Genomic DNA, 16,432 nt, shown 5'->3' on the forward strand with positions numbered 1-16,432 from the left:
GCTGAAAGACAAGTGCTGGATGCCAGCAGACGGCCTGCATAACTTGGTGCCCATCATCGCCATGACCAGAGGTCGGAGTGGTGTACACCCATGAGATGTCCTGTGGTCCCCCTGGAAGGAGAGCAGAGTACTACCACCAGTGCGGAAAAATCTGGGGACTATGTCCTGTCCCCCTATCCGGTGTGGTTAGTCACCTGGGATGGAGCCAAAATCCCACAACGGGTTTGCCTGCATAGATGCAGGGCCCCTCACCACTGACTGTGTTGATGCCTGCGACCCTGTATGCATTTGGAGGTGAGGAGCGTGCCGTAGGAAGCAACCCCGCGGTGCACTTGCCTGAGCCGACCGCGACAGGCCTGTTCCTACCGTATGGTGCATAGTGGGTCCTGCCCAAGCCGATGCTGCTTCTGAGGCCAGAGAAGAGTGGTCTTGTGAGTGGCAGTGATGGGGGAGTGGCGGGGGGCAAGCCTCTGAAGAATGACCCGGGCCTGGGAGATCTGGAGGGATCCTATACTCGACTCAAGGACATTGACTAACTGAGGGAGAAATCCTCCTCCTTGATGGACCATTACCTTGGGAATTAGCCTCTCAACACTTTCCCCCGTGGTGACAGAGGAGGCAGAAGTGCTCCGTGGACGTCCTTCCCCAACAGGGCCTCTATGCTACAGTAACTGTTTAGAATCATAAGTCAGGACCCATAACTCTTCCTGACTGACTTTATGCTTCTCGCTCCAGCCTTCTGCTGCCCCATGAGGGGCCAATGGTTGGGGCACAACCCCGTGGATCAAAGAACCAACCAATGGATTTGATGTGCACACAGGACCTCAGCACCGGCAGGTCCCTCCTCCCACCTCTCACCTCCCACCTCCTCAGGGTCCACAGTAATCAGTGTGTTGTGGTGGGCCTATACAGTGCTCGACAATGGAGCCTGATTGAGAGGGAGAGAAACTCTTTGAGGACCAGTGCTAACCTGGCTGCGAAATCCCCATCTTTGTGATTACCGCTAGACCTCATGGGTTGACTGACAGCGATGGCCTTGAGTGGTGGCCAGGACAGCAGATATATGTGCCTTGTAACCCCAGATTAGTCATAGCTAATGACAAAGCCCTGAAACCTTTCAAATGGTGGAAGATAGACAGATATACTAAAGCGATGGAGGCTCCAAGTGGGAGAACCATCTGAGGGGTACTTGTGAGAGGTCTCGTGGGGCTAATTCTATACCGGACCCACTAGGTGAACAATCCTCTGAATCTAACACCAGAAGATGGAAGACAATGCCATCCCCTCATGACAGATCCAGCGAGCCATCGCATACGCTGTGGAGGAGAGAGGATGGATTAGACCTCAGGGAGGTAAGCCCATCAACTGAGCCGCAATAGACTGACCAGATTGGGCCAAACACCATTGATCCAAATAGAGGGATGGATGGAGACACTGAACATTGATGTTCAAACAGGGGTAGTGTTTTTTTCTTTTTTGTGAGGGCCACTGCATAGCTCAGGGCGCATGCAATGCCCTGGTGTGAGGGGTCCGCTTTGGTCCCCTTTTCTTCCCTGTCCCTCCCTCACCTCTTTCCTCTTCAGTCTGTTTTCTTCCTCCCTAGCCTCTCTTCCTCCTCCTAAATTGGTTTGAGTTGTGTGTGGGTGTTTAGAGTGAATGTGGTGTACGGCTTCTATAGGTTTGAGGGTTAGTTACAGGGCCGTAGGCGGCGATCAGCCTTGTCGTTTCTTTCCCTGCCGTACTGTGCAAGTGTCATTGAGTGAATAGCCTTTAAGAGGGAAGTTATGAGTTTTTAGTGTGCAAATTTGGGATAGGGTGGACTACACACTCCTCAGGCCTCGTCCTACGATGTGGTTACCATAGTGAGACATGTAGATGTATGTGGGCAGGGATGGAGAGGGGGATTGGGCAGATATGTGTTTTTTGTTTTGTTTTGGTATTTCTTATTTTTAGATACTAGACAGTGAGGAGGGTGCATCGTTCACAGGAGACAATCCTCTCCACAGGAAGAGGGACATGAATATGCATCTATGTAGTTATAATGCTCACAGTTAATTCTGATGTTCGGATGCACTCTATTCTCACATGGAATGTCAATGGGGTAGGAAATAAAGTTAAGAGGGGATTGGTGACCGCCTTCATCAGGCATCAGAAACCAGATGTTGTTCTCTTGCAGGAGATCCATCTTCAGGGCAACCACTGTCCCTTTTTGGACAGGGAGCTTTTACTATGCTGGGTTCACTTTGGGAGTGTAGGCGGTAGCTATCCCCTTAAAGCACCCCACTCCCCATTCCAGATCTTAAGAAAATGGATAGACCCGAATGGAACCTATGCAGCCATCCAAGGCATGCAGGGAGGGGAAGATGTCCCCATCATCAGTGTTCATGAACTTCCCCGTCTACAGCAGCCTACATTAAAGGTGGTGGCCGGAATAATCTTAGAAACTGAGTCCTCTTTGCATATCATTGGGCAAGACTTTAATGATGTGTTGGCACCTACACTAGAGAGATCAGGCACACCCCCTATTACAACTACATCTAGACCAACGCTTCTGAGACGTTTTAAAGACACACTGGGCATGACCAACCTATGGCAGCGACAACACCCGATAACTAGAGGTCACTACTACTACTCTAGCGTGCATAAAGTGTTTTCTAGATTGGATTATGTATCGCACCTGCTAGGGAAGTGGGAGTGATACAGAGAGCAGAGTATCTGGTGCAAGGACTATCTGATCATTCTCCACTTTGGGTTTCCTCATCTGCATAACTTATATGTGACAGATCTCAAGGAAGAGATCCTTCCAGCTGACCTGCGCATAACTACAATAGTAGTAATCCATAAACCAGGGAACCCTCCTGTGGAGTGTGGATCTTACTGCCTGATTTCTCTACTTAATATCGAAACTAATGTCTTGGGCACAATTATTCCTATTAGACTCTTGGGAGTTATCTCTCCTCTGTTCACAATGACTAATCCAGGTTTATGCCGAAATGCTCTACCAGGGGTAAGCTTTACAGACACCATAACTGGATGACAACAGTGAAGTCCCACCCTGATCCTCATATATTTGTGTTGTTGGATGTAGAAAAGTCCTTAGATGCTGTTCATTGACCTTTTATAATGCAAACCCTCCAAAGAATGGGATTTGGGTGAACATGTGAACTCTACTTTACGGACAGCCCTATGAGGCATGTAGGCTAATGGCACAGAACCAACTGAATTTCCTATTAGGCGGGGCACCCACCAGGGATGCCCTCTTTCCACCCTTCTATTTGCACTAATGTTGGAACCCCTGGCTTGTACAGTCCGCAACAACTTATCTCTAAAGGGCTTTAGGGCCCTAGGATCCTCCCTAGCAGATTTAAAAAATCGTATTGTATGCGGACGATATCCTCCTATACAGTATCTAACCCACCCAACCACCTCGATCCCTAAAATGTTAAAACATTTGAGACCTACAGGGTCCATTCCGGATATACCATTAATTGGAATAAATCACTCATTTATTCTGATCATTTGTCGGGATCTGACCATACTGCTGTACATAAATTGGCAGGACGACTGAGGGTGTCCCGAGAGGGCTTCTGATACTTGGGCATTTATGCACCACTGAACCTCGAGAGCAGTATAGTCCACAAAATTGGGAGAATACTATCAGATGTCCGAGTATCGCCGCGCGCTAGAGGACACTCCCTCTTGCAATATTGGGCAGAGCAGCCATGTTCATGATGGTCGTCCTCCCCAAATTTCTCTATGACCTGAAAAACTGTTATGATAAACTCGCAGACAAAAGTTTCACCAAAATTGAAAGAGAGGAACAGGGGCTCTTGTGGAATGAAATGCACTCTAGGATAAGCCTTCGGACATTGCAACAGAGTTGCTACAATGGGTGTCCTGCCCTACCCGAGGTTAGGGCATACTACTGGGCCTCCCACTTGGTTGTGATAAATGACTGCTGTCACACTAAAGGGAAAGAGCGCAAATTAGGGACCTTCCTTAATCTTCACTATCTCAATAGGGGTAAGGGAGTGAGGCAATTCTTACCCACAACACAAATTATAATAGAGGTGTGGCACAGGGCGAGCAGACATATGTTTCCTAGAGAGGTTACGATTAAGTCCAGACTATGACTTATTCAGCTAAAGATACCACATCTGAATTATTATGATAGAGCACATCTATATAACAAGGGAGGATCGGCCGCCTCCGATTGTCTACGATGCATGGATCAGCAAATCTGCACATGAGAGAACACCCTTTTTAGATAGAGCTGGTGCTACATTTGCGTCAGTACTATCTGAATTACAGAAGGGGCTGCACAAGTGCCTGCAGCCCTTTCTCTAATACCTAAGTGCCCCGGGGCATACAAAGTGGGGGCAAGTGTCCATTGCGCGTTTGGGGCACTTTCTGTAATACGGCCCCAGGATGTTAATAAAAAGGAGGCACACCAGAGTATATTAGACCTGTAAAGTACTGCTCACAAAAATGTTGCGAGGTGGTACTGGAAACTACTGGAAGCAGCAGTTGAAGACCAAAAAGCTACAATGAGTGTATGAGAAGGATACTTGCCAACGCCACAGCAAGAAGATTTATGGTAAGCATCTATTAACACTTTGCTACAATAAAGGCTGAACCTCTAAGAAAAAGATCACTTATTCACTCTTCACAGGGTCAATTGGACTTTCTCATGCTTAGCAAAATCTCAGAAGCAGACAAATAATAGATGACCTAAATGTGGAGGCAGCAAAGCAGTTGACTTACATATGTTTGTCATCTGCACAATATTGCAAACATAATGGCAAACTGTGGATAAGGTAATAACAGAAATCCTTTCATAAAAGATAGCAGTAAGTCTCACCCTCGTTATTGTTGGGGTATGATGAGAAGAGGAGAAGGAAAGATTGAAATTATTGCCATAGCAACATAATATGTTGTTCTATACGATACCGTAAGCAAGGAGGATAATCTATACGAATTGGGTTGAAACAGCAGCTCCACGATATTTGGAATGGATAGAATACTTAAAATACATACGTGCCATAGATATGCAATTCTTCAATGAAAAGAAATGATAGATTTTGGCTAGCACTTATTAACTGGCTGAAACAGCAGAACATCTATTCTATCTAAAGTCCAATGATTACACCATGCCGAGGCTCGGATAGAAATGTACATAAAGGTCCAAATAAAAATTCTATCTACCGGCTGAATGTGTACAGCACAAAAGATGCGTTTTCGGCCAAAAGGGCACTTGTGGTTGGGTTTGATTATAAGTCTGTACTATCGCAACCCTGCAACTAGTAATAAATCTAAGGTGATATAAGGACTAGGGAAAAAAAACAAAGGGTTGAAGAAGAGGGGTGACCTCGCCAGGACTCAGAGCTGGTTTGAGGAAGTAGGATAGTTTGATTTGTGGCATTTAATGCACTCTGATGACGACTACATTTTTTGCTGATCGGCACGTAAAAAGTATGCTTGCCTTGATTATCTTATGTATAGCGCAGGGTTCAGGATGGATATTGTCAACACAACAATGGGGCATCTCCCTTTGTCAGACCATGCACTGATCTTTCTCATGATGCAGACATGGACCAAAAGCACATCTAAGTGGCATCTCATTGAGCACTTGTTGCAGAACATTATAATCGCAGAAGACATTAAAGAACTGATTACTCATTTTATGCCCGAAAATGGCATTCCTGAAATTTCATGGGCAACCTCGTGTAATACACCCAAGACGGTCTCATGAGCACTTTTATTTTGGCAGCAGGTCAACGTAAAAAAACAACACAAGAGCGGAATGAGCAAAACCGGAGGCTCGGCTGTCTGATCTAGAAAGGATAAACAAGCAGAAGCCATTAAACAAGGTTTGACATAACATTCAGGCAGCTAGGTGAAGGCCTTAGATATGGACAGGGCGGAATATGCATTACTGAGTACTAAATAGAAATTCGACTCATCAGGCAACAAGGCAGGTAAATTATTGGCCTCCCAGCTAATGAGTTACGTTTAAAGCAGGCAGGGTATAAGAGAGAAAGGGGGCAGAAGGCACGAGTTTAATGGACGACCTGGCAACAGCGGAGCTGTTTCAGGATTTTCATCAGGACCTATATTACAAGAACATTGTGGCACCACTAAAGGTAGCCAACTATCTGCAGACACAATTGGCATTCAAAATATCACTCTTGGAGGGTGTCCCGAGATAAGCCCAATAGCAGGGAGGAGGTGATCAGTGCAGGCTAAAGGTAAGGGAGGCGCATTGGCCTGACGGCTTCTCAGAGGTTTTCTAAAAGCTATTTTGCACCAGTTTGGCTCCTATTCTAACGAATCTTACCTCAGGGAGTAGGGACCCATCCTCCTGGCCACAGTGCTCTTGAACTGATCTGATCCGTACAATATATGTTTTGAGTTAGGAGGGGATCTGATTTATGTTGTTGGAACCCACAATAGTGGTTATTCCAAGTGCAAAGACCCAGCAGCACCAGCAACATAAAGGCTGATATCACTACTAAAAGTGATGTTGTTCAAGAGCATTGAGGCCGAGAGGATGGACCTATACACCCTGAGATAATACTGGCTGATCAAACCGGTTTCATCCATAGCAGACAACGTGGAGACATTAGTAAGAAGCTGATATACTTAACTGACCGTAAAAATGCCACAACGTTCAACTACTCTTGTTAGATGCTGAAAAGGTGTTTGACAGAGTGGACTGGACAGACATGATACACATATTAGGTGCTATGGGCTTTGGGTAGAACTTTCAGTGCTGGTTGATGGCAAACTATAGTTCACCAAGGGGCTGTTAAAAGGTTAACAATTTCCTTCATTACAAACCCGTTTAAACGTGGAGTTAGACAAGGGAGCTCACTTCTGCCTCTTTTGTTTGCTTCGGCTTTAGAGCCATTAGCAAATGCATTAAGTAGAGAGAAGGTCAAAGGGGTCAAAAGTGGGGATCTCAGATTTAAACTCATAGTGTTCACTAATGACATCATGGTAGTACTGTTAGAGCCAGAACTCTCTGCCCCACTCCTCTTGGAGGAACGTGAGCCATAACAATGGGTTTCGGGCTTTAAATAAAAAAAATCGAAATCGTAAGCGCTCCTCCTTGACCAGACTCGGTTACAAATAGATTTCCAGTGAAAATCTCTGCCAGTACGCTGGGACTTGAAGTTGATTACTTGCCAAGGTGTATCACTGGGATACTCATTCCTGCAGAAAAGCATGCTCAATTATACATACTTAAATACATATATTAGACAAGGCTTTCAGAAGTGGTACATGAAATACATTGCCTGGCTAGTTAGAATAGCTATATTAAGAAAAGAAGAGATGTCCAAGGTACTATACATATTTCAGATAACACTATTTGTATTGCCTGACACAGTATTCAAACAACTGCAATCAATAATTAATAACTTTGTATGTCAGGGAAATCCACTGTGGGTGGCCAGAAAGACACTGTATAGACCAGTCTCACAGTGAGGACTGGCAGTCCCTCATTTGCAAACATACTTCCAAGATGCTCAGCTGTGCTTCTTAGGTGAATGGGAGAAGATTAAAACTGCTAAACAATGGTGAACCCCTGAGCATACTATATTATATTGGGGGCCCTGTTGTGGCAGGTTCCATGGCTTTGATGTGCAGCGTAATGGGGGACTGTACTCATCCCCTGGGCAAAATTTTCAAATGTCAGCGGCTCACAGCTTTTTTCGCACTCTTCACACCTACCTGCTTCAATTTGAATTTTTCCCCTGCAAATTACTAGAAATAAATTTGTAATGGGGGGGAAATAGGTTTTTAATGGTGGGTTCCTGTTCTCAAATAGACATATTAAATCCTACAAAATGATCAAGGGACAACAGAATCTTCCAAAGTTGAAAGATTTGCCTATCTTCAGTTTAGATACTGTTTTTTTCCTCCATCCGTCAAAGAAGGTGCTGCTAGGATGTTATTGCCTTCAGAAAAATGTCTGAAAGATGTCAGACTCAATAAGGGCATTATATCAATATATAAAAATTGGTCTGACACAGGGAGACAAACAGCCCCACCAAAACACTGGGAAGAGTTGGAGAGAAGCATTACCAGTAAGTACTAGGATAGAATATTTGACAAGGTGAAGATCTCAACAGAGCGTACAAATGTGTGAGACTTAGTATAACATTTTAGCTATTGGCACAGGACTCCAGAACAATTGGTGATCTGGAACAAAGCTGGGAACAGGGAATTTCTGATAGGTAGTGGGGCCGTGGACTCCTTAACTCAGATACTCTGTAACTGCCTCAAATTGAAGAGATACAGGTCATTCTTATAACGACAGAAATGGCTTTTAGGGACTCAATACTGATAGAATGAGGGACTATTTTTTCTCGGTCGGCAAATCTACAGTGGCAGATCCCAAAAATCTCTGAGGGGTTAGCAGCTAGCTGTGATGTTGGTAGTGACAATCAATTAGTAGTAGTACAGTGGAGAAAGAACAGACTGATTACTTAACGACTGGATTTTAAGGCTATGGAACACAGCATGGAAAGTAATACTCTCACAGCAGAACATCAGTTGAAAGCCTATGAAGTTCACTGGGATATATTCCTATCTTGTCTCAGGAGCATCCCGAGGTATTTTAAATAGGGGCCACTGGAAATATGTGATTCTGTGGCACTGTGTTTTTCGCATAGTTATGGATTTGTTGCATTGTTCACATAATCCATCATCAAGTGTATAATTTGCTGATTCTAACCCCAAAAATTGGTTTCTAGCTCAAACAGATCAACAGTTTCTAAAAAGACAGTAACACATGTTGCTGTGAAGTGCAAGACTCTTCGCAAACGTTCCCTGGTCACATTTCAGTTACTTATTGCTGCATTTGGGTGTTAAACTGGTATATTGAGGTAAAACCTTTGCCCAGACAATGTTTATGTGTAGAAATAACAAAATAGTGTAGTAATACTGTTCAAAATATGTGCTACATTATGTTCGTAATGTGCCTTTCATTGCCATACAATTTGGTCCTCCCCTATTGCATAATTCCAGTGGTCCCATCTTAAAGTGCACAGTAAGCTTATCTCAAGCATGTAGCTGATCGACATAAGAGGGATATATAATGGAAATTCACATCACCCTTAAATAGCAGTAGCAGAATCACATCATACGTATAGTGTAGATGGGAGGTTCTAGGATGGAGGGGTAGTAGATGGGTTAGAGGAATGGGGAGGGGTGTGAGGTTGTTTCAAAATTGTAATCTCCTGCCTGCTGCCTTGCTGGAGGATGTAGGTGATGGTATGTGTATCTGGATGAAAAACATAAATAGCTAAACCTAAGATGGGAACCTCCAACTTGTCTCCACTAAATCACCCACTGGTGTCTATCTTTTCTCTGGCACAGAATGGAAAGGGGGATTAGGAGAAGGAAGGTTGACTGATTTAGCGGGGGTTCTCTTGCCCACTCCTGCTACAATGTGGCACCCTTATCCACTACCCTGTCAATTATCTGGGGGCTAAGCCCAGCACGAGGTGGAGCTGGCTGTCCTGGGATGGCTGCCAGTTGGGTTACACTTTTTCTTGAAAGCAAATCTGATGAAATTCATAACCTTTACTAACACCTATTTTCACAAATATTGCACACAGATATAAAAACGATTTTAGCGATAAAGACTCTACAGTTAAAGCTAAGTTGCTCTTTCCACTGAAAATAAATTATTTGCATGGCCAATGACTTTGGCAACCATTTGACAAATAGATTGGGCATAACTCGCAAAATTTCACATAGTGTAATCACATGGAATTACCAAAGAATTCTGCAAGATCACATTGAATTATGCATGAGGCATCTTGCACACGTCATGTCAGGAAAATTACGCCAGTGACACAGTTCCAGCTAAAACATAATTCGAACAGCATGCTGCAGTGTGCAAGCACCTAGCAATTGTATTTTCCTAGGCTTGCTCCTAGTTATCCCCTTGTGCTTCCTGCCCCTTAGGCCCACCCAACCCAATCCACACCATTCTGCTCCACCATCACAATTTTTTAAAATATACTTTATATATATTTTTCACTGCTTTATCAGTTTTCCATGGCCCTCTGTGTTTATTTTACATGTTTGTTCCCCATTAAGTCTGTTTTTTGCACTTGTCTAAGCCAACCTCTAGCTATGGCAGAGGCAGGCATAGCTCCCTAGTCCCGCACCCCCTGTGGCTGACAGTGGTGCAAGGGGGTTACACATTACCACATTTATAGCGAGGTAGAAGTGGTGCTAATTTTTTTATGTGAACCACCACCTCCCCTTCATTCTGGCCACAGCTATGACTTAGTAGAGTTACATCTGAGGTGGAGTAGAGTGCAGCACTGCATGCACCCCCACACTGGTGTTTGCCACATCCAACAGCAAGTGCCACATCACTGGGCAGTCATCATTGACCTGGAGCAGGACATGCTGGGAATGGTGGTGGGAGGGCTAGGTAAGTTATGCTTGTTAAACTTTGTTTTATTATATATATATTACTTTTCCAGCAGCATTACATGACAGATACGTTTGTGTGTGTGTCTATGTATATTCAATGGGGAAAAAAAAGGTTGAGGATAAGTTATAATTAGGAAAACATTAATATATATTTGTGTACACAACCAAATAAAACTAGACAAACATTAGAAATTCTAAAGTTAGAAAATATACTTGTATTTTGTACCCACTGAAAACATACTATGACTCATAGACCTCCGTACACAGAGTTGTAAACTTGCTAGCCAGACTACATGAACCATAACTCACGCCTTTCCCATGATCAGCGTATAACAGGGACGACCCCTCCGTTAGGGCGGTGGAGCGTCACCCCTGGCGTCAGCAGCAGAACCTGAAAAACGTTCACAACAAAGGGATAATAAACTAAGTTTATTATCCTCGAGTTGCAAAAGGGGCGGGGAATCTGGGATGAGGAGCTGTGAGGGGGAGTGCTAAATACTCCCCCACCACTGCGCATGTATGTTTGGTCGGCCGGCTGGGGCCGGCCAAACACATGCGCAGTAGGCTCTCTCCAGCCCAGCAACACAGTTGCCGGGATGGAGAGAGCCTCAGTCTGCCTGGGAGCACCAAGACAGGGTGCTCCCAGCCAATCCTGAGGCTGCTTTGAACAGCGTCAGGATTGGTTGCAGGGCAGGCTGGGAGCCTGTGCCTGCGTGCAGCCAGCAGGGATGAGGAGCGCGGCGCGGGATTGCACCGAAAAGGTAAGTGTTTTTTTTTAAATTTAATTTAATTACATTTTAGGATCCCTCACCACGTGCTGCACTGAACCCCGCTCCTTTCAACCGAAGAGGGCAGTAACTGGCTTCTAACCTTTCATATTCCATCCGTTATACCTTATGAAATCATAGCATTCATAGCAACACTCATGACATCTCAAATAACATCATAAATAAGAACACTGTGCATGGTCGCATGGCGAATTTAACTATACCTTTAGAATTTCTAATCTTTGTGTAGTTTAAGTTGGTTTTGTATACAGATAATAAAGATTTCGTAACTATAACATCCTCAAATTTTGTTTTTTACATTAGTTTCAATGTTTATGTGTTTATAAATAAAATGTGTTTCAAATCGTAGAGTAGAGTGTCGTCGAGTGGAGTGTCAGAGTACAGGGAAGGAGAGTGTCAGAATGGAGTGGCAGAGTGGAGTGGCATAGAGTGGAGTAGGGTGTTGTAGAGTGGAACAGAGTTTCGTACAGTGTGGTACAGTGGAGTGGCAGAGAGTGGAGTGGCTTAGAGTGGAGTAATGGAGTAGAATGGAGTAGTGTGTCAGAGTTGAGTGGCCTAAAGTGCAATGAAGTGACGTAGAGGGAGTTGCGTAGAGTTGATAATATTGTAGCAGAGTTGCATAAAGTGGAGTACAGTGTCGTAGATTGGCAGAGTGGAGTAAAGTGATGTAGAGTGGAGGAGCATAGAGTGCAGTAGTTTAGGGTGGAGTGGCGTAGAGTGGCGCAGAAAGGAGTAGAGTGGCGTAAAGTGGAATGGTGTGTTGTAGAGTGGACTGGAGTGGCATAAAGTAAAGTGGAGTGATATGTCAGAGTGTCGTACATTGTCTTAGAATGGAAGGGAAAAGAGTGGAGTAGCATGTTGTAGACTGGAGTGGCTTGTAGAGTGCAGTAACATGGAATGGCTTGACACATATTGGAGTAGCATGCTGTAGACGGATGGATACATACAAATCTCAATAGGTACCACAGTATTTTCTATTTAATTTTGGGGTACATCATAAACATTTTTAAAAATGTATAAATCAATAAAAATTGTTTTAACTAGCTCTACAGAGTTTCTTAAACTGACTTGTGTTCCTATACATAAAAAGGAATATGTTATATTTCACATGAAAACACATAACAAAGGCAAAGTTTGGTCTAACCTATATGACTGCCTTTTAATTCTAATTTCTTTAACCGGACATATTGCGTTTCATCCACACCAGGTACTGGGGTATTCCGCGCCCCAATACATATCTACATTTTTGTCCCTTATTACTGAAAAATTACTGAACTGGTGTGGGTCAAATAACAAAGAGGACCATTTCCACATCATAATCTATATTTCTGCCAAATGTCATGAAAATCCATTCAGCCATTTTGCTGCGTCTTTTTAAAAAGTCTATGGAAAATGCACTGGTGGAAATACGTGTTTTGGGACCACCCCTTTTTCTTTGCATGCACCCCTTTAACCAATCACCAGCCAATGAAGAAAATGCAACAGGTCTACAAAGATTTGTGAAGATTCGTCAAACAATGGCAATTGTATTACCAATCAAACACCCGAGGAATTCTCATCTCTCAGAACCCTAACTATAGAGTGGCTACCACTACTTTGTAATTCATGTGTTACTTATTTAAGTAAGCATAATGAACCCCTCAAGTCTCAGGAGGATTCATTAGGTTACTTTAGTAGAATACATGGGGAGTAGTGTGTGGAAAGAAGTGCACACTACTTATCCTGGGACACACATTGTTCTAATTAAGTCTCTGCACTATGATGTCCCTTTCATGCCTGGTTAGGAGGGGTGGTGTGGACAAATGTCTATTTTGGTATTAACCACCTCCTGAAAACGGTGGCATTGCTTTGACCACATTAGCCCCACCAAGTATGAGATCTGTTGTTGGTGGAAATGAAAATACAAGTCAACAAATCCTATAACCTTAGTGAAGAGGGTTAGGCATTCTATGAATAAATGGGTGGGGGAATTAGGTAAAGGTGAGAGCTAGACAAACAAAACATTCATAAATTTGGTGAGCCCATCACATCTGTTTTGGAAGGAAGATGACAGTTCAATTACCAGAAGCAAATAGTCCTTCAGCCCCAGACTTCCAAGTCATCTAATTGATTTGTTACCTATGGCTTGAAAATGTAAAATAGGGGGGACCCACACAGTTAAAAAAATAGTTACAGTTATGAAAAGAAAAATTATACTGTATTCAAATGGATGGTGCACCTGCACTTTGCTGGCATTGTTTGTCTTGGATGCAGGGATAAGCCACAAATTTGTAGAGCTATGGAGAATTCTTCACACAGAAGAGAAGCACGTGGAGTGAAAAAAATAAAGTTTCAATATTGAAGGGTCACAATAAGCATGATGGTGCCTGAGGAGAAAGAGTGCATATTCTGGTGCAGGGGTGTGCCATTAGCAATTGCGAAGAACCAATCTTGTACCACCAATTACAGACAACTAGTTTCATGTGCCCATTCTAGCAATAGCAACATTTTGTTGCATGCAGTAAAACAGACCACAAGTCGATGACTTAATTAGTGTTTGCCAATTGAGCCACTACTTTGTATTTTTCTAATCAACACACCTCTCAAGTCCACGGAGGTAGGCCTTTTCAGTTCTATCGTTTCCCAACTGAAGCAGATACTAGTCAATGGCCCTTCTTCTGGCTGTCAACATGATTTATTTCAGTCAACAAAGAGGCAGACCCGTAGTGGTTACAGGAAAATGAAAACAAGTTGGAGATTTGTAATTTTAGTTAGTCTTTGTAAATAAACTGTCTGATCTCATAAAAACCTAGAGATGATGGACTTAAGTTAAACAAAGAAAATATAAGTATGTATACCATTAAAGGATTTCAGAATGACCCCCCTTAAATAATACATTATTTGGTGTAGCTTACTAAACCGTCCTGTCCACCTCAAGGTGATAATTCATTTATTTAGTAATACTCATTAGTGCAAGTAAGGTGCCTATTTCAAGTGTCTTCTCCAGGGAAGTGATACACAATATAGGGCAGCCTCAGTTTTAAATCTTCACTGGGAGCTCAGCAAGGGAATGAAAGAAAGGATAGGGATGGGAGATATCTGTTTTTTTAACACAAACTTTATTGCATTCTACATTTTTCAGCTACATTAGAATGTTTAGCTTGTAGTGAAATATATGTGAGAAGAGAGACACGTAACTTGTTTTGATCTTGACAATGTCCTAATAAAGAAAATTGTACTGCATTATCCTAAAGAGACAGAAAGGAAAATTGCAATCATAAAAGTAAACCCATTAACCTACCCACCATCCCCCCAGCGGCTGACCTACATATGGGTCCATTTCAGAAGCATTAGGAATACTATCGTGTGGAGAACTGAGGAGTTGTAGGGAACCACACTGGCATGTTAAATGATCTGTTAGTGTAGGATCTAGTGATTACAAAACAGTGAAAGAATGCTACCTGGGGTTCTGGCCTGGGCTTAAGCACGTCATCCACCAGTCCTGACATCACAGGTTATAAAGTGGAATGGTGGTAAAGTTTTAGGACCAATGGAGAGGCCTTATGATGTCCTGATGAGTGTTATCATTGTCGCTGTCTGGTAGGTGAAATTTTTCTAGCAAAGTGTCTCATTCTAGAGCTATCAGTCTTTTACGTTGTCCCCGATATTCTTCACAGCAAATTGCAGCACTCTCTGCCAATCCCCACTGTTTTACTTCCTCCCTCCATTGGTGTTTCGATGGGAGTCTAGAAGGTTTCCAGTGAAGCGTCAGTAGCCTTTTGGCCAGTAAGAGCACCATGTCCGCGAAACGTGAAGCCACATTAGCTGATTTGGGCCTGGGATATAAGCCAGCTATACAATGTAATTCCTTCCTGTCAGACTTGCTAATGTCACTCCAATTTCAGTCCAGTAAGACACTAGGAGTGAGAATACCCATAGCATATGGACTAGCTCTGCACTCAGCATATGGCACCGTGGGCAGGATGCTGAGGCCAATGAGAAGATTAGATTCAGTCTATGTCGCGTGAGGTAGGCTCTGTGGGATATTGAAAATTGAATCAATTTAAAGCATGTATTTCGGGAGATCTGTTTTGGATATCATAAGAGGAAGGACCATTCTTCGTCTGTGAGTGCCCTGTGGATGTCAACTCCCATCTATTCCTTAGGCATTCTAGTAGAATTTCCACGTGTGTCCTAAGGCCTCTATATAACCATATGATCAGGTGTCTTCCATGTCCTATAGTGTGTAGTGCCTGCAGGAGTTTGTGTGTTTCAGGCATGTTTCTGTCTGGGGCCCAATAGCAGCATTTATAGCCAATTATACTAGCATGTGTTAAAAACGAGTACTTGGCAGCCCATGCATTTGTGTAAACTCAAGGTGTGGCATTAATACTCCATCTGTGAATAGGGATCCTATAGTCAACTCTGTCTCTTGATTCCAGGTACGCAGCATTTTATTTGTGAGGATGTCTGGGGAAATAGGGAGACCACACAGTGGTATATGTGGAGCGTATGGGGTGGGTGAATATGTGTACTTCATGGCAAGCTTCCAATAGGAGAGTGCAACTTTCAGCAATAAAGGGCTATTTGGGAAAGGTATGGAGCCCGGACAGTAGAGTGTGTAATCTTCCATTTTGCAGCATGTGGGGAATATATCCAGTTTCTTCCAAGTTATGGCTCACCAACCAATATGCCAGCCATTGTAGTTGATTGGTTATACAATAGGAATTCAGGTCTGGGGTTCACATCCCTTTCTTATCAGATGGCAAGTGTATGTGCTCCATATGGGGTCCGTTAATAACGTATTAAGCACTGCAAATATGTGTGGTGGTATCAAGATCGGTAAATTAGCAAAAAGTATAATAACCGAGATAGAAGGAGCATTTTGCACAATGCCAACTGGCCTGCTATGGTCAAGGGCAGAGTCATCCAGAAGTTTATTTGTGAACTTAGTGATGTTATTGCGGGACCTAGATTGCCATCTAGGAGATCATCCGGACTACGGTACACTTGCATAACCAAGTATCAAAACGATTGTGGGGCAAGTTGGATCTGTAATGGTCCGAAAGTGATCTGAGGAGTATCAAACAGGCCACTAAAGAAAAAGGCATACGATTTATTAGCGTTTATCCACAAACCTGACAGGTCACCAAATGTGGTTATTGGCTGTGCTGCTTCCTCAAGGGAACACTGCATGTCTCTAAAGT

This window comes from Pleurodeles waltl, chromosome 4_2 (assembly GCF_031143425.1).
Source record: "Pleurodeles waltl isolate 20211129_DDA chromosome 4_2, aPleWal1.hap1.20221129, whole genome shotgun sequence".
In the NCBI taxonomy this organism is placed as follows: Eukaryota; Metazoa; Chordata; class Amphibia; order Caudata; family Salamandridae; genus Pleurodeles; species Pleurodeles waltl.